Source organism: Podarcis pityusensis (assembly GCF_964106645.2).
Source record: "Podarcis pityusensis genome assembly, chromosome: 3".
In the NCBI taxonomy this organism is placed as follows: Eukaryota; Metazoa; Chordata; class Lepidosauria; order Squamata; family Lacertidae; genus Podarcis; species Podarcis pityusensis.
Genome location: NC_138026.1, coordinates 64,289,394 through 64,308,253, shown reverse-complemented (window position 1 = coordinate 64,308,253; position 18,860 = coordinate 64,289,394). Strand labels below are relative to the sequence as shown.

At 43.6% G+C, this 18,860-nt stretch overlaps 1 protein-coding gene and 1 long non-coding RNA gene across 5 annotated transcripts in view; one reads left to right on the top strand and one right to left on the bottom strand.

Moving 5' to 3' along the window:
• The window catches only part of GRM1 (glutamate metabotropic receptor 1), a 183,595-nt gene that overhangs the window by 13,129 nt on the left and 151,606 nt on the right, over positions 1–18,860 (bottom strand). The gene's annotated exons all lie outside the window — the stretch shown is intronic.
• Positions 1,976–17,766, top strand: LOC308473253. Of its 2 annotated transcripts, XR_013983994.1 has the most exons (5): positions 1,976–3,435; positions 10,192–10,587; positions 14,888–14,997; positions 16,330–16,436; positions 16,998–17,766. It is a non-coding gene; the product is annotated as an uncharacterized lncRNA (long non-coding RNA). The 2 variants fall into 2 exon arrangements; XR_013983995.1 differs by lacking the exons at positions 1,976–3,435; positions 10,192–10,587 and adding an exon at positions 13,307–13,692.

The following is an 18,860-nucleotide window of genomic DNA, read 5'->3' as shown; positions in this document are numbered from 1 at the left end:
TGGAAACGCCGTTTACCTTCCCACCGGAGCGGTACCTATTTATCTACTTGCACTTTGATGTGCTTTCCAACTGCTAGGTTGGCAGGAGCAGGGACCGAGCAACGGGAGCTCACCCTGTTGCGGGGATTCAAACCACCGACCTTCTGATCAGCAAGCCCTAGGCTCAGTGGTTTAACCCACAGCGCCACCCGTGTCCCTCAAAGAGTGTCTTCAAAGAGAGGACTCTAAATTAGGCCACATAGCCACCATAATGAGAAAGTTGCTCCAGGCCTAATTCTCTTGCATCTGCCAGCTAGGAAGAAGAGGTAGGTGTTGGTGCCTGGAAATATGTGACAGGAAGGCTGTTCAGCAGAGGCAGAGAACTTCAGATGTGGGAGCAAAATATGGCTCTTTGGAGATCTTTATTCAGTCCTCAAACTCTCCCCAGATCACACCTGCTCACTGATCTAGCTCCATGCTTTCCTATAGTGCTTTTGCCTGGATGAAATGTGTCTTTGTACCAAGCAAATGAACCTTGCTTGACTGGCTGAAGAGCTGTGTGTATGTAAAAACCTTTAGACTTGTGTGCAGCTGTAATGGAGCGTACTCTACAATGGTAGGAGTCACATCTGCTGCTCTGCTGACTTTGCCTCTGGCCCTGTCCACAGCTGGCATGTGGCCCCCAGAAGGCTGTCTACAAGGGAATATGGCCCTCAAGCCATATTCCGCCATCCCTGCTGTAGGCTTCACAACAGTGAGGTGCCTAACAATTTCCCCATGGGAGGCTTAGGGTTTTAATGGATGGAACTGCTTGAGGCAGAATAATCCCTTGGGAGAGAGGATGGCTTATAATTGTTGAGAAACTAATTTAAGAACCATTTTTTCTTCCCAGGACCAGGGACCCTGGGAGCAAGCTTCTTGCAGGGAGTGGATGAACATATGTGGGTTCAGGGAATATTTTGTTTAGTGTAGTTGTGTTAGGATTGCTCTCTGTGTGTATGCAAGGATTTTGTTGCATACAGCTGATTGGTTGGCTTCACCAGAATAGAGAGAACTATAACCATGATGAGAAGGAGGGATATGGTGCCCTACACATGACATTCTGGCAGGTTGCGTATTTCGCAGAAGATTTGATCCCGGATTTCAAAGAAAATTTATTCACCTAGTGTCAGCATTGCTATTTCCTGGCACAGATCTTCTACCAGACAGAATTCTGCAGAAAGACAAACAATGTAGTTTTGCTCTAAAAGCATCTAGAACAAAACTCTGCAATTTTTGCTCTCGACCAAATAATCAGTATGCATAGTATTAAGATTGCATTTGGCTCAGAAAATGAAGGATTCTTTGATTGAATGATTACTTGAATTTTTTGATGTAATCAGCGGCGTAGCGTGGGTTATCAGCACCCGGGGCAAGGCAAGTAATTTGCGCCCCCTAACCCGGGGCAAGGCAAATAATTTGTGCCCCCTAACCCGGGGCAAGGCAAGTACAGTAATTTACTCTCCCAAGCAGCAGCAGCAGCGAGGCTTCTCTTTCCCCCGCGCTCTCCTGGAGCTGCCTCTTTTCTTTCCTTTTTTCCCTTTCTCCAAGGCTTTTCGCTTTCTCTCCTTAATTGATTCCTCCTCCACACCGCAGCGTTTCCTAGCTGCTTCCCCCCCCCTTCCCCTCTCTCTCCTCCTCGCTCTGCTTGCCTTGCCCTGCACCGGCAGCAGCAGGCGCAGCCAGACCCCCGCCAGCCCGCCCGCCCGCCCACCCGGCTTCCTCTCCTTTTTTTGCCCGCGGCAGAAGGCTTCGCTCTCCCCCTTCCGCGACCTCCTCGCCAAGCCGAGCGAGCGCGGGCTCCCTAACCCGTGGATTTTAGTAGGGGCAGAGAGCTGCTAGTGCGAGCGCGCCCCCCGCCCATGTTGCGCCCAGTGCGGCCGGCCCCCCTGGCACCCCCCACGCTACGCCACTGGATGTAATTTAGAGGTGCAAGTCAGTCTCATTCCAGGGTCGTTTCCTTGCATTCATTCCATTCACCTTGGTGTCTCACTCACAATTAAAACCTTTACCAGCAATGACAGGCTCTCCAAAACAAGAAATTATATATGCAATGACAGTCTGAAGCTTAGCAACTGTGGCCTTTTTTATTAGGCCTTTCAAATTCACAATGTTTCTGATTAACTAGTCCAAGTTTAAAGGCAGCTTGATATGTGAGCATTTGACTCCTGGTTGAAAAATGATGTGCATCATTATGTGTTAATTATCTACTTGTCGTGGTTCAAATTAGGGAGAACAGTATGTTCAGGTAAGGGATTTGATGCAATAGGACTGAAATCGCTGGAGCTGCTCCCCAACCCCGATCCTAATGCACGGTACGCAATTTCGTTTGTCAGATATGGTTTAAGGGAAGCGACTGAGAATCCTATCTCCCTATTTCCATTTCTTCATTTGCATAGGCCAAACTGAAGGGTCGTGCCCTGATTACCCTGGGGTAGTTTGTCCATTAACATGGTGCAGTGATGAACAGCTTAATCACAGAAACTTGAACATATATAATGCCCCAAATTTCTCCCCAAGTGTAGGGTGCTTGGTGGAGATATAGAAGTAATCACAAAAATCTCCACCCACCAACAGCCCTGGCGCTGGCACCTGGGCCCTCAAGCTGCCATTAGTGCATGAGGTGGCTTCATAATATTGTTGAAATGTCAGCATTATGTGACAGAATGTCCCAACAAGTTCGATGAAATGTGATGATGGTTACTACTACTACTATAGTCCACTTTTCCTCTAAGGACCTGGCAGAGGCCTACATGCTCCCCCAACCTCTCCATTTTATCCTCACAGTTACCCTGTGAGGTAGGCTGGGACAACATGACTGGCCCAAAGCCGCACAGTGAGCTTCATGTCTGAGTCTGGATTTGAACCCTGGCCTTCAGTGGTGTGTAGTCAGACTATGCTAGTTCCCTAAATGTCACTGGTAAATTAGAATATTAAAGTATTAAAGCCTGGCACCTTCTTCCCAAAATCTGGGAAGCTTCTTCCTGGCTAAGGGAGGGAGGTCTGATGGGGTCCAAGAGCCCCTCCCCATTGTTTTCACAAGCTGGCACCTCTGGCCCTAACCTACGAAAAATTTCACTGCCTGGCACTCCTGGCCTTCTAGGTTTTGCATTGCTACTACACTGGCTTAACTCTCAGGGCATCTTAAGTTCCAGGCTAGGTATCTTCATAGCCAGCAGCAGGTACTTGTGCCCACAGATGCATATAAGGATCTCCCTTCTGAATAGACATGTAAGGGTTATTTTTAGGTGAAAATTCTGTGACACTCTTGCATCTCAGGAACTCTAGATCATAAATACAAGTTATATCCCATGTTCCTGTGAAAGGTGTAAAGAAACCTGAAGCGGTTCAGAGCTGTAGAATATGACTCTCCTTTGCATTTTATTTTATTGCAGCATGTCTCCGTACTGATGGACAGTGACACATATAATGAGGCATCTGAGCCTGCATTATAATCAAGGCTTATATTTTGATCAGGTTCCTATAATTCTAAAAATGAGCTTAAATTCACAAATGTTTCATGCCAGGCAGGAACTAGGCTGGCTAAGATTTTGGCAGATGTTCATCCTCTTAGGCAGAGGGCCCCTTTGGTTTATTGGTTTATTGCGGTCATAAAAAGGCTGGGAAGCGAGGTCACTGACCTTACAAATAATCAAGTTGCAAAAACACAATGGTAAGCTGGTAAATAGTAAGAATATTGTGCCACAAATAGGACAAACGGCAAGAGCTAATGGAAACAGCAGCTGGCTAGGGAAAGGGGGGCTTCTCTCTGAAGAAAGTGTTTTTAAGTTTTTTCTTATTGTGAACGTCTTTGCTTATAAAAAAACTATATATGTTATGTATTAAATATATTGGCTTAAATGTAATTATGCAAAGGATTTAGAAATTTAGATTCTTATGTTAGATTCTTATTTCATAGAATCATAGAATCCTAGAGTTGGAATAGACCACAAGGGCCATTGAGCCCAGCCCCCTGCCAGGCAGGAAACCATCAGAGCACTCCTGAAATATGGCTCCAAAGAAGGCGATCTTTCATAGCTGGTGAACCCAAGATCTCTGTTCAGATAAAAATAGAACCATTAGCCACCATCTGTTCTGGAGTGAATAGGGCAATAGGGCAAAAGGTGAAATGTTAGTTAAGGCGCCTTGTCTAGGGCAAAGGGTTATCTGGTAATTAAGGTGCCTTGTAGAGGTTAATGGTAAGGGGGCAAAGGTGATCGTTAATTAAGGTGCCTTGTAGAGGTTAATGGCTACTTGTTTGCCAATTATAAATAGAAGGAAATATAGCTCTTTGTCTCCCATAAAAGGTAATAGGAAATGGGAGTATCTTATATGATTGGTTCTAGCAATCAGCCAATAGGAAATTCAACCAGGCTGATTGGACAGAGGCAGCCAAAGGAGGAGCAAGGGGGCTGGGCTGAGGGAATATAAGTGCTGGCCATAATGGCAGGATACCAGGCCAGAGCTTGGTAACCATATACCACTGTGCCTCTCATTTATTTGTCTGACAAATAAATTATTATTTTAATTTCTCTATTGCTGCGTTGAATATTTCATTCCAGCTAAGCGTTAACCACAAGCAGGGTGCTACATTTTATGGTGCCTGTGACTCGGATAAGTGGTCTGCTGGAACGCAGCCCCTTCGCCTTACTGGGCAGGGTACAAGAGAGAGGACCACTCACTGCTTACCCAGCGCGCACTGGAAAGTTTTTTTCCAGGGGAACGCAGAAGTCTCGTCTGTCTGATACCCTGCCCACCGACGGCGACGGACCGGGGGGAACCAGAGAAATAAACAGGCAACCAACTAAGGGTAAGTGCACTAAGGGGTTTTTGGCCCTCCAATTAATTGGGAGGAAGAGAAGTCTTGATCAAACTTCTGCGTCTCAGTAAAGGGGAACTGAGTACGCTAGGTGGTTGGGTACATCAGATGGTGATCTGGTGTAGGGAAAGGGAAAGGTTGGGAGGTAGAGTATGGTGAAGTATCCAGCGCATTGTATGTGTGAGAAAGTACAATTTGTAGCTGACCTGAGTGTGGAGTGGGTAGTACTTCGGTTCCCGGTAAGGCGACTTCACCCGGGCAAGGAATCTCACGAAGCGTGTGTGTGAGTGACTGAGTGGATACTTCACAGGGCCATACAATGGGAGTTGGGGGTTCAAAGGGGGAAAATACACCTCTTGAATGTATGTTAAATAATTTTAAGAAAGCCTTCTCAGGGGCATATGGAGTCAAAATGACGCCAGAGCGCTTGAGAACGTTATGTGAATTAGAGTGGCCGAAACAAAATACTGAATGGCCATCTCAGGGAACCTTTGATATAAATTTAGTAAGCAAACTTTGGTCTAATATCGCCAAAGAAACTGGAGGGTGCCCAGAACAATTTTCATATATAGATTCTTGGCTGAGCACATTAAATAAAAATCCTCCATGGATAAGGGAATGCAAAGTCAAACGATGCAAATTATTGGCTGTAAAAGCCGAAGCTAGGAAAGGAATATTGCCAAATAAACTCAAACCCATTTTTGAGGGACCAGAGGAAGAGGTGCTTCCACCTCCACCCTATGCTCCACATCGAAGGGAGCCTAATCCAAACACTCCACCAGTTGTAACCCCAAGGCAAGAAAGTGGAATGAATAATGGGGCTGGAGTCACAGAACTTGATTCCTTGATAGATTATGATAAATATCTTCAGGAGGCATTGGAGGCCTATAATAAAGCCCAAGCAGAAGTGGTTATTCCACCTGTGAGTCCCAGTAGAACTCCATCTACAGTCTCTTTTAGTGGAACAACTGATTGCCTACCCCAAACCCCTGTACATCCAAGTCCTAGAGAATTATTACAGAAGTTACAGGGAGACCTTAATCGGTCAGCAAGCAATACAGCCAGGCGTATAAAGCTGCTAAAAGAACGCCTTGGGACAGATACAATCCCCTATGATTTGAGGCCCCTAGAGCAAAGCGAAGAGAAAGATCACGTAGTAGCCCCTCTCAGAAGAGTATTTGATGCACTTGAGGAGCCTGTGCTGGTTAACGGGCAACTCGGACCACGGCCACCTCGAACTTCAACCCTCCAGTACATTCCATTCACAACTACGGATCTGATGAATTGGAAAACACACACCCCATCTTTTGCAGAAAAACCTCAGGCTATGATGGACTTGGTGACTTCAATAATAAATACTCATAGTCCTACTTGGACAGATTGCCGCCAGCTCCTGAATACTCTGTTCACCACTGAGGAAAGGAGAGACATAATTGAAAAGGCACAGATATATTTGCGTGAGCAGGCCAGAGTGGGAAATATTTTAAATGTTGACCGTCATCTCCGGGACAACTTTCCCTTGGAAGATCCTAATTGGGATCCAAACAATGCAATTCATCTGGCCAGGCTTACCACCTACCGCCAGACGCTTGTGCAAGGTATCCGCAGGGCATGCCAGAAGCCCACTAATATGTCTAAAGTCTCAGAAGTAGAACAGAAACCAAATGAGAGTCCAGGAGACTTTTTAGAGAGGCTGCAGGAAGCCTATCGTATATGGACTCCTTTTGACCCTGAAGCCCCTGAAAACAGCAGAATGATTACTGCTACTTTTGTGGCCCAGTGCGCTTCTGACATTCGTAAGAAAATTCAGAAATCAGAAGGATGGGAAGGGATGCTGATGAGCCAAATTATGGCCATTGCACGCCGAGTTTATCGGAATAGGGATGAGGCTGAGAAGCAAGAGAAGAAGAAGTGGCAGAAGGAAAAGATGGTGATGCTAGCCACAGCAGTGATGTGTTACCCATAACACACTGTTTCGTGTTCGGTGTGCACCGACAAAAAGACTTAAGTTGTCACCTTTTGAGCTCCTGTATGGGAGGCCGCCCTCCTTTGTTCAGGATATTCTAGCTGACCTCAAACAAATAGGAGACTATGTGACACAGGGACAAGTGCAATCTCTCTCCCGTGTTTTTGTTTCTCTTAACAGGTGGGCCCTCGAGCGCACGCCGTGCAGCATTGCCGAGCCGATTCATCAGTTCCAGGCTGGCGATAGCGTATGGGTGAAAGAGTGGAAACGTGATCCACTTGCACCTAAGTGGCGTGGACCTTACACCGTCTTGCTCTCTACTCCAACAGCGGTGAAGGTAGCTGAGGTGACCCCCTGGATTCATCACTCCCGTTTGAAGAAGTCTGAAGGCAGTTGGACATGCAAAGGTGACCCCTCTAATCCTTTAAAACTGACTCTCTCCAAAAACCCCTGTATCTAGCCCTACGGGGAACGGGCTAGGTCACGGGCAACATTAGACGACCGGCCTGCTGCAGCCACAACCTGGAAGCTGGCTGACCTGCGCACGCCTGAAGCTTGAGGAGCGTCTAAACCAGCGATTGTGAACGGGAAGATTCTCTAATACAATTAATTGACTGCCCCCCCTTGTGGAACAATTATCAAGGATATTACTCATTGGGGATCCTTGGGATATATGTTTTGGTCTTGGTGGTTCCCCATTTCTGTCACTGGGGGAATTATATTGGGGCTAATATTTTTATGCTATCACAATAAGGTAATCTTTTGTGGAAGGAATGCATATACTACACATCAACATGATTTTATTATTAATCCTGATCCCTTGGGAAGGGGAAGGGTCCTTGAATCTGACCAAATTTGCTAAATATGGATTCCGCCATGACCACAATATGTGGGTAGGCTTAGCTGAGATGGTAGCCAATGTTACAAATAGGACCAATTGTCTTGTTTGCTCTCTTGGGCCAGATGATTCAGAGGGAGGTATGCCCTTATTACCGATACCATTAAATGCCATTGGTATGGTAAGCGAAATGCCACACCAAACAGAGGTACAGAATTTCCCCGGATGGAACTCAACTAAACCAATACGAGTTATACCTGTACAAGGGGAATTCTGTGTACATAAATCATCAGAGGCAGCTGATCCTACCATGGTAGGCTCTTCTCATTGTCACTATACTTGGGATTATATTAAGAATAGTCAAACCTGGGTAAACGGTACTACCTATCGAACTCGGAATACCTTGCCCTGTGCACCTCCTTTTATTGATGCATGGAAAGTGGTATGGAACATAACTGTGACAGAAAAAGGCAATCTAACATACTGCACTGTGAACTCTCTACCCCTTTTGATATTTCGCCTTCTGCACTCCACGTACCAAAAACCTCAGACCCGATGGTTGTGGTGGATATGTGGAGAATGGGCATACAAGCAACTCCCTTCCAAATGGAGTGGGACTTGTTTCCTGGGATGGGTATTACCACCAATGTGGATTATGCCCACTAATTCGGCCAAGCGTACACGAAGAAACGCTGATATTTCTCATATAGCAGGAGGAAGTACCCAAAGTTGGAGCGATACTGATGATTGGCCACCAGAGCGCATTATAGCCTATTATGATCCTGCCTCCTGGAATCCTGGTGAGCTCATACAAGGGGCACGGGATCCTATTTATAATCTAAACAGAATAATTCGATTGCAAGCAGTAGTGGAACTTGTAACCAATGCAACAGCCCAGAGTTTGAGACTTATTGCACAACAGCTGGATGAAAGTAGAGCCGCCATTTTGCAGCTGAAAATGGGAATGGATTATGTACTTGCCAGGCAGGGAGGCCTATGTGGAGTCTTGAACTTGACAGGGAATGCCTGTTGCTTTAACATTTCTGATAATGGTGAGGCAATCCGTGTGTTGGCCACAAAGATGGAGAGTATAGCACATGTCCCAGTACAAACATGGGAAGGATGGGATATGGGATGGCTCACCAACTGGTTACCTAATGTTGCGGGACTCAAAGGGATACTATTGTCTTGTTTGTTTTTCTTGACGGTAGTAATAATGGTTTTATGTATTGTGCCATGTATCATTTCATGTTTTAGAAGTACAATTAGCAAGATGATTTCGAATGAAACTCTACCTCATATCATGGCCCTATATAGAGCTTTACCTCAGGAATATGATGAAGGTCAAGCTATCAAGGACACTTGGGATGAAGGTCCTTGAGCTTGAAAGGGGGGAATGAGGCATCTGAGCCTGCATTATAATCAAGGCTTATATTTTGATCAGGTTCCTATAATTCTAAAAATGAGCTTAAATTCACAAATGTTTCATGCCAGGCAGGAACTAGGCTGGCTAAGATTTTGGCAGATGTTCATCCTCTTAGGCAGAGGGCCCCTTTGGTTTATTGGTTTATTGCGGTCATAAAAAGGCTGGGAAGCGAGGTCACTGACCTTACAAATAATCAAGTTGCAAAAACACAATGGTAAGCTGGTAAATAGTAAGAATATTGTGCCACAAATAGGACAAACGGCAAGAGCTAATGGAAACAGCAGCTGGCTAGGGAAAGGGGGGCTTCTCTCTGAAGAAAGTGTTTTTAAGTTTTTTCTTATTGTGAACGTCTTTGCTTATAAAAAAACTATATATGTTATGTATTAAATATATTGGCTTAAATGTAATTATGCAAAGGATTTAGAAATTTAGATTCTTATGTTAGATTCTTATTTCATAGAATCATAGAATCCTAGAGTTGGAATAGACCACAAGGGCCATTGAGCCCAGCCCCCTGCCAGGCAGGAAACCATCAGAGCACTCCTGAAATATGGCTCCAAAGAAGGTGATCTTTCATAGCTGGTGAACCCAAGATCTCTGTTCAGATAAAAATAGAACCATTAGCCACCATCTGTTCTGGAGTGAATAGGGCAATAGGGCAAAAGGTGAAATGTTAGTTAAGGCGCCTTGTCTAGGGCAAAGGGTTATCTGGTAATTAAGGTGCCTTGTAGAGGTTAATGGTAAGGGGGCAAAGGTGATCGTTAATTAAGGTGCCTTGTAGAGGTTAATGGCTACTTGTTTGCCAATTATAAATAGAAGGAAATATAGCTCTTTGTCTCCCATAAAAGGTAATAGGAAATGGGAGTATCTTATATGATTGGTTCTAGCAATCAGCCAATAGGAAATTCAACCAGGCTGATTGGACAGAGGCAGCCAAAGGAGGAGCAAGGGGGCTGGGCTGAGGGAATATAAGTGCTGGCCATAATGGCAGGATACCAGGCCAGAGCTTGGTAACCATATACCACTGTGCCTCTCATTTATTTGTCTGACAAATAAATTATTATTTTAATTTCTCTATTGCTGCGTTGAATATTTCATTCCAGCTAAGCGTTAACCACAAGCAGGGTGCTACAATATATCTTTGTTTTGAGGAGAGTACGTGCAACGATCCCTCAAGTGCAGTGGTGAAACACCCCATCCCTGAGAACAAACATTTAGAAAACATAATTTTCATGACCCATTGAACTACTACTCTGCTTATTCAGTAAGAAAAACAGTTTTATCACAAAGCAGACTTGTCCCCCCCCCCCGAATTGTTCTACCCTAAGTAAGATGCTGTCACTGCAAGTTCTGTCAGAAAGACTCCATAAAAAGGAAAGATTCTCATATCTCATTTGCGCACCAGATACTTATCTGCAAGGCTGAGCTTTTATCTGAGCCAGTAAGAAGAGAAATGGAACTTCTGGTATGGATATAAGGACTTCAAAATGGGATGGCACCAAAATAAACACTTGATACAGGTGAGAACAGTTTTCACTGTTAAATAGAGACATTTCTCCATGTCAGGCTAACTGAATTGTTGTGAGTTTCTTCCTATTGCTCAAATGAAATATACGTATATTCACAAAGGTACCAATACAAGAAAACGTAGTATGAAATCCAGTCAAGCAAGAAATTAAATTGTAACTGGTGTGTGGATTATTCCTGACATGTTATGCCATGACGAAAGCATTTCCTTATATTTTCCACAGTGATACATTTGTGACCTCCAACATGGGAAGCATGGAACGTTTTGTAAAATTGCAAAACCTCCTCAATATTGAGATGAAATTTTGTTTTATATTATAATCAGAATCCAAAGAATTGCTAAAGTTCCTATCAGGGGGTTGTTGTTAACCTGGGGGAATGTTTGGCTTTTAAAAGTTGAACAGTTTTCCCTTCACGACTAATTGCAGAAAGCAAAATTTTTATTTTTACCCACTCTGCAGTTCCAAAGCATTTGAACATGGGGCATGGAGCTGGAAAGTCTAAGACCCTCTTGGGCTATCCAAACTCATTTCAAGCTATTTCACTTAATCTATATTTCAGACAATTGCTGACTGAGGTGATGGTAAAGCACTTAATTTAACATGCTGGTTTATACAAAGGCTGGATCTAGATACATCAAAGAAGCGTTTCAGTTAAATGCGTCTTAAATTTAAACAGGGAAAACAGGTAGAGAAAAATGGGACTCCACAGTGCCATCTGGTGGCAGAATGTTATATTGCATATATAACGCATATAAATCGCTTTTTCTTTACCAGTCATAATCTAGAATGTGGAACTTGTTTGTTTCCAAATATTTCCCCTTCCTTGTAAGACCTTGGCTGACAGCAAGACTTCCTTGGCTTAGTACAATCCATTTGGCAACTTCTTTATCATACCAAAACCGAGTAGAGGAAGATGTTTTGGCACTTATTGTGCTGTATAAATCATCTTATCTTATTTTGTTTGTTTAAATTGCGTCATGGATGGAATAATGAAAATAGGAAGATGGATGAGAAAGTTGGAACTCTAGGTAAAATTTTCAATTTTATAATAGCTTTTTACAGACAAACACCACCGCATAATTGAATCAATGATCTTGCTACTGACTATGTAAGAAGGCAGGGACAGAATGATAAATGCACCATTTGGAATGCCAGCTATGACGTATGCTGTGGGAAAGCTCTATTAACTTGCTGTGGATCAGAGGTCAGGAACCTTAGGCCAGGGAGCCAAGAGTGGCTATCCAGGTCCCTCGATTTGGCCTTCAATGCTCTTTCCAGATACACCCCCTCTGCCCAGACCATGCCCTTCCCTGGTCCTCCTCCAGTGCTTTTGCCTGGCTGGAATGTGTGCTTGAACTGTGACAATACCTCTGGCCAGCAAGGATGGAGAGATGCAGAGGTTTAGAAACCCATACTCTCCAACATTCCTCCGATGGAGATGGGGGCATTTACATCCAATCTATCTCCCTCTGTCATAGACAGGAAAAGTCAAATCCCTCCCATAAGTGTGTCTTGCCCAGATAGATTTTTAGGTTCTCATTTCTTACTCCACTATGCTGCCAGAACTCACTCACATCTCTGTTCACATGTTTATGATAACATGACAGGGTCCAGTAGGGCTGGGAATGTCTCCTGTCTGAAAACCTGAGGGCTACTGCCAGTCCATTTCAACAGTAATGAGATAAATGGGGCGATGGCTTGGCATGGTATAAGGCAGCTTCCTATGTTCTTAGGATGTTCCCATGCTCATTCCATCCCAATCTGACTCGGAAATCTATACCTGGCAATGTGGCTACATAGAGTAATATGGAATAACCTGAGTGTGTGTCCCTATTCATTTGCATTGGACAGGGCCACAGCAGCCTACGCTATGAAATTAAATGCAAATGAGATGAGGCAAAGTATAAATAGAGAGACTGAATCGATTGAGCAGGCCTTCGGCTTTTGTGCAATCAAGGTTTAAATGTTAATTCGGATCTCGTTGGCTGCATTAGTTTCCGTTGTATTTACCCCCCCCAACCCATTTTAACTGTGACAGTTCCTTTAAAAAATTGTTGCCCTGCATCTCATGGGTGCTTTAAATATTCTCTTAAATCTATAAGCTGACAATATAAAATGCATCTAAGCTTGTTGAACTTCCTACTTGAAATTCATCTCACACAAAAGGAAGACCTGGAAAACAGCCATTATTTGTCACAGTCCTGTGTGTCCTACAAAAGGACTGAAGTTGAGCCAGCAATGTTGGCAAATGTATGACTGTCTGGGGTAGATGCTTGGCACTGAAATCTTTAATTATTGTTTTGTGTTAGCTGCACGCCTGCCTGCAGTATTTGGGAAAAGGTGCATTTACCAAAGTCAGAATAATTGGTAAAATCTGAATAACAAACAGTAAAGAATAAAACATGATTTTGTTCTAAAGTTTGGGGGTTTGGGAACAAACCCGTCCTCTGTCTGCCTAAGATACAAATGTAAGTGCCTCACAGGGCAATGCAACACTAATTTTTATCGAGAGATCTGGGAATTCAGGAAATCAGTTCTGTTCTTGGTAAATTTATGGAAAGCATTATTCAATACAGTGGTACTTCGGGTTACAGACACTTCAGGTTACAGACGCTTCAGGTTACACACTCCGCTAACCCAGAAATAGTACCCCAGATTAAAAACTTTGCTTCAGGATGAGAACAGAAATTGCATGGCGGCCACGCGGCGGCAGCAGGAGGCCCCATTAGCTAAAGTGGTACCTCAGGTTAAGAACAGTTTCAGGTTAAGAATGGACCTCCAGAACGAATTAAGTTCTTAACCCGAGGTACCACTGTATAGAATTACCAAGCATGAAGAAGAACAAGTCTGGCTGAAGAAGAATCAGCATGACTTTCCTTTTAGAGTTCTCTGGAAGTGTTGGCAAATATGTGGATGGGGCTGATCAGCTAGATAATGGTCATCTCTGCTTTGACTCTCAAAAATATTTTGACAAAGTCCCTCATCTATCAACTGTAACTAACACATGTTGTATCAGGAAATTCCATCACAATCCCTATTCTGTTAGAGTGACTGTTACACAGGGGCATAGTGTGGGTTGCCAGCGCCCGGGGTGGGGCAAGTATTGCGCCCATCTGGTGGACTGGGCAGCGTTCAAGCCCTTCACTGGCCAGCGTCTAATCAAGGGAGTCTCTCCTTGCAAACCAGTCCCAACCTGGAACTAGGAATGCCATTGTGTTGCCTTGCCCTCCTGTCCTTGCAGTGGGCGCTCTGTGGCTCCAACAGTGCTTTCCCACCTTTCTCTTCCTCCCCTTGTCCTCAGTGGGTGGTGGTGCCCTCACCCTCCCTCCCTCTTGGCTGGCTCAGGGGTGGGGTGCACATTGGTACCCCTTTGTTGGCCACAAGAAGAAGGAGGCACCGCTGCAGCCCCAGCCCCAGCCCCAAAGGCCCGACCAGGGAGCAGCTTGCCTCCTCACAGCTCCGGCCTCGATGAGGGAATCTGTTGTGGGGGTGCCTGGTTGTGCCCCCTCAGAAATTTGTGCCTGGGGCCAAGGCCCCCCTGCCTCACCCACGCCATGCCACTGCTGTTACATGGTGCCTTATTTTTCAAGTGGGTCAGAGCACACCGTTGGGAAGCACTGATATAAGCCGTTCTAAATTGGGTACCACATGGCTATGTGTCTTCTCCTCCTCTATCTTCTCCATCTTCTTTTTTACTGTGCTGTGTTTTAATGAACCCATGTATTTTCTGCCCTGGGGTCACCTGCTGGAGGGCATTATACATTTCACAAAGAAATAATAAATAACAAATAGCTGAAAAATGCACTGAGCATGAGCGATAGCAAATACAGAGATCAAAATTGGAGGCATGGCAGTCTTCTCTACTGAAAAGACAGAGGGACATTAGATATGGAGCTGGTGTACATGTTTTCAGCTGCACCCCTGATCAAGTTTGCATTCTTCTGAGGGCTTGTCATAGTGCTCCAGTGGGAGACAGACTTCCTTTAATGGAGGCATTTCTATGAGAAAAATTAAGAGGCATCTGCAAAGATGGTAAGAGCCAAGGCACATTTTCACCCACAAGACAGGGATGATGTGCTGGCCCAGGGGTGACCACAGCAGCTATCTGTCTGTCTGCCTGCCTGCCTGCCTGCCTGTCTATCTATCATCTATCTATCATTTATTGATCTGATTTATAGCCCACTCTTCATTACAATCAATCCCAAAGCAAAGTACAACATCTGGTTATTAACATATGGGGCCCTTTGACCCATTCCAAAGCTCCTGAAGAGTAAATGTTTCCATCCCACAGGATTTCTGAGGACATTTATGAATTCTCAGCAAAGAGATACCTTTGAATTTCCTTCCTTCATGGGCATCTTACAATGTAGAAGCGTTTATCCTACAGCAGTGAGTAATGAGGTATTTGATTACATTGTATTCACTCTAGACTCTTTGCTTTAGTCTGTGCCAAAATGGGACAGTGAATGATTTGTGGTAAATATATTTTCATGAACGGAACTACAGAAAGAGGAAGGGTGAACTCTGGGTTTAATAACTGAGTTGGGCATTTAAAGCGTGAGTTATCACCCTGGCTTTCCAGCATACGGTGTGGGGTGTTGGCCAAATCACTTAATAATAAATAGCCTATCTTTCAGAATACTAAACTAGAAATTCTTTATGGAATTATTTTTATTAAGTGCAGAATCTGAAGAGTTTTAAGTGAATTTATTGGGCAGAGTCACATGCTGAAAGATTAAGCTAGAAAAAATGCTTTTTCATAGCTGAGGATAACCCATTTCACACCCTAAGTAATGCATGAATGAATCTCTTCTCTTTTTGCCCCGCTGCATATCCTGCCCTCCTTCCTGCCCTTATTTTCCTTTCTTGATTGACGTTGTTTCATATTATTTCTCTGTTTCCCAGGGTTGTTAATTTAGTTGTTTAAAAACAACAGTCCAACCCCTTTCCCCAGGAATTCATAACATGTCCTTAAACATCGTCGCTTGGAAATAAGCCCTATTTATTTCAGTGGAACTTAACTTCCAAGTAAGTGAGTTAAGAATGTCCTTCCAACAGCTTTTTCACTTACAATCAAAATCAGGCTTTGGACAGGTGAGCATTCAAGAAAAATGAAGATGAGCAACAATTTAAAGGAATTCAGTGTCTACAGAGCAAATAAGGACAGCTGTTTGCACTGAATTAATCCATTTTGAGTTCTGTTTAACACCAGCACTTGACCTTCATCTCAAGTTGTATAGTTTTATTTTCCATTTTTGAATTGCTCCTTCTACTGAAGTCTGTCTCTCAGTGTTTCACCAATAAAAGTATCTCACTTGATCTAACATTTCTAGGACTACTGTTAAACTGTTGTTAACAGTTTAAAAAGTGTCTAGATGCTTTGCAACATGCCTTTAGCCTGGGAAAACGAAGCAGTCCATTGAAGGCTGATGGCAGCAACTCCGCTCTGTGTCCTGCTCCAAAGAAACTGTCTTTAGCCAGAACTTATGAGACCCTGAATAAAGGAGGTTAATGCCCTAGATCTATTGATAAGTATTCTTTGACACAGAAATTAGAAACCACCTATCTATACACATTTCTGTATCTATTACAAAGGTTAGAAAGGTAAAATAAATCCTCTGAAATTGAATTTTAAAAAGTAGAGAATCAGCTCATACTTCCCCTATTATGGTCATATATTTGCAATGTATCCTCAGGGCATTGAGTCTTCTCTTTCTGAATTTATCTTCCCAGATATCCTCCCAGAATAGCAACTGTTTCCCTTGTTTATTCCATTAGGAATCAGCAACTGGCTGAGTGCCTTTTCCTAACAAGAGGTAGCTGATTTACATGACGAAAAGGTAAGATTACATTTTATATTCAGGCTAGTGGAGAGCTACTGGCCAGGGAAATAGATGGGGAAGCTGTGTGGGCTTTCTTGCCTACATCAAGCTGAGTAAACATCAGTCAGAGATGGCTTAGTCATGGCAAATCCAGCCTCTCTGCCTTAGATGATCATTGAGTTCTCCCAACTCTATGATTATCTTCTCAAGAAGTGCAAATATAGCTTATCTTGGGCTGCTGACGCAGTGCTTTAAAGCCAAAGTTATCTTCTGGGATGCCCATCAGCATGTTTATGTTGGTGCATAATAATAGCATGGCTGTGTGCCCCCCACTTGAAAACAGATTTGCTGCCACAGCAGCATATTCCTGCCTTGCAAGCAAGCCCTTGTGAATGCTAAGGCTGGCAGCAACAGCCTATTAGGAGACTTAGGTCACATTGCTGCTTTTATTTTGGGTGTGTTAATGATCCATGTGCCCTGAACAAACACAAAATACAGAAGGCATATTAACAAACTAATTGGCTTTTAGTTCCAGGTCACAGTAAAGGTACAATGACCGTTTGTTTTTGTTTGTTTCAGTCATTACATACTTCCTGGGTGGGGAAGAGCCAGCGGGAGAGAGAGAAGGAAAATATCTCAAGAATGTGCTCAGTGCTTTTCAAAATGCATCAGATTGTTTAGTGGCCAAAGGAAGAGAAACGTTTTCTTGTAATATGTACTTAAGGCTGAGTGCAAAGTCTAAATTATGAATGAACAATATAGAAGGCGAATATTGCTCCTCCAGTTTAGTTCCATTCCCTGTCATTCAAAATTACATTTGAAGGGGTTAGTCCAGGTTCTGTTATTAGTTGATTTGAAATCGTTGCTAAGAGTGGAGAAAAAGAGTGGTTGAAGTTGCTCGTGATTCAAGGCGCACAAAATCACTTTGGTGAAAATCCTTAGAACCCAGTCTGTTACTGACTGTGAAACATCAACAGCAATTACCCATTACCTTTACCCAACAAATAAAGTTATTTCAGAGAGAAAATATACTGAGAGCTGTGAAAATTACGTTGAATTACATTCAAGGAAAATAGTACCTGTCTCTATATTGCAGTTTACAATGTTCTGTCTCTTTGGCATGCACTATGTGAAAGAAACAGATGGCCAGAAAATTGGTTCAGGACCACCCAGAATTTGAAACCTTGGTGACATCAGACTAGGACATCCAGTAGAGTTGAAACTTCTGCAGAGCTAATCAAGATGATCCGGTTCATCTTTATCTATTACTCTAAGCTAGACAACTGTTGCCAACAGGTCCAAGATTTAAATAAGACTGGCTAAAATCCTATTAGTTTAATCAACTATGCATATACAGTGGTACCTCGGGTTACATACGCTTCATGTTACATACGCTTCAGGTTACAGACTCCGCTAACCCAGAAATAGTACCTCGGGTTAAGAACTTTGCTTCAGGATGAGAACAGAAATTGTGTTCTGGCGGCGCGGCGGCAGCAGGAGGCCCCATTCACTAAAGTGGTGCTTCAGGTTAAGAACAGTTTCAGGTTAAGAACAGACCTCCAGAATGAATTAAGTACTTAACCTGAGGTACCACTGTAATACAAGAGCAATAGTTTGATGATGTTCATGAAACTCTCCAAAACCATCTACCTTGTACTATAAAAGTGAGTGTATACTTCTGTTTTTTTTAGTTGAGAAATCCCTTTCTAGATTTAGACGTTCCATTCCATTCCATCCCATCCCATACTCTCTATCTAGCTCAATAAATATCTAACTGTTAATTTCCTTTGGAAGGGTTGTATGTAATTATATCTCTAGACAGAAGAATTACTGGGATTCCTCATCTTGAAGTGTAAAAAAATAATAACGTTTAGGTTAACTTTTTGTAAGGCTCTGTCACTCTCATATAACAGAGCAAGAAGATGTAATTTCCTTACCAAGCCTTGAAACCTGATCCATAAACAATTTGAGAATTACCGTACTATTTCTTAGGGAAATATTCATTCAGCTGAAGTCTACATTGGTTTAAATTGAATTTGACTGATTGCTAGAAACGTGCTGCACAGTTCAATAGCTTGCAAGGTGGTTTGGGTGAGAGTAGCCACTCCATCATGGCTGTTCATATTCTGCTAAGCAAGAGAGCTGAAAATCCTGGATCTGGAATAGCAGTTAGAAATCCTCCCAGTTTACTTAGCTGCCATAGATAGGACTACATTGAAAGTGCACTGCTGGAGTTCTGCCCTGCCCAGACCTCAAATCTGAGGTCTCCTCAGAGGAGGAGCAGGGGGTGCAAAACCATCCAGCAGAGCTCCACTGGGGAGCAAATGGACACAGATACTTCTGCCCCAGAATGGGAGATCCCCACACCACCTGCCTCTCAGATCTCCGTACCTCCCCCTGGGCCTCAGAAGCAGAAGAGTCAGCTAACCTAGCAGGAACTTC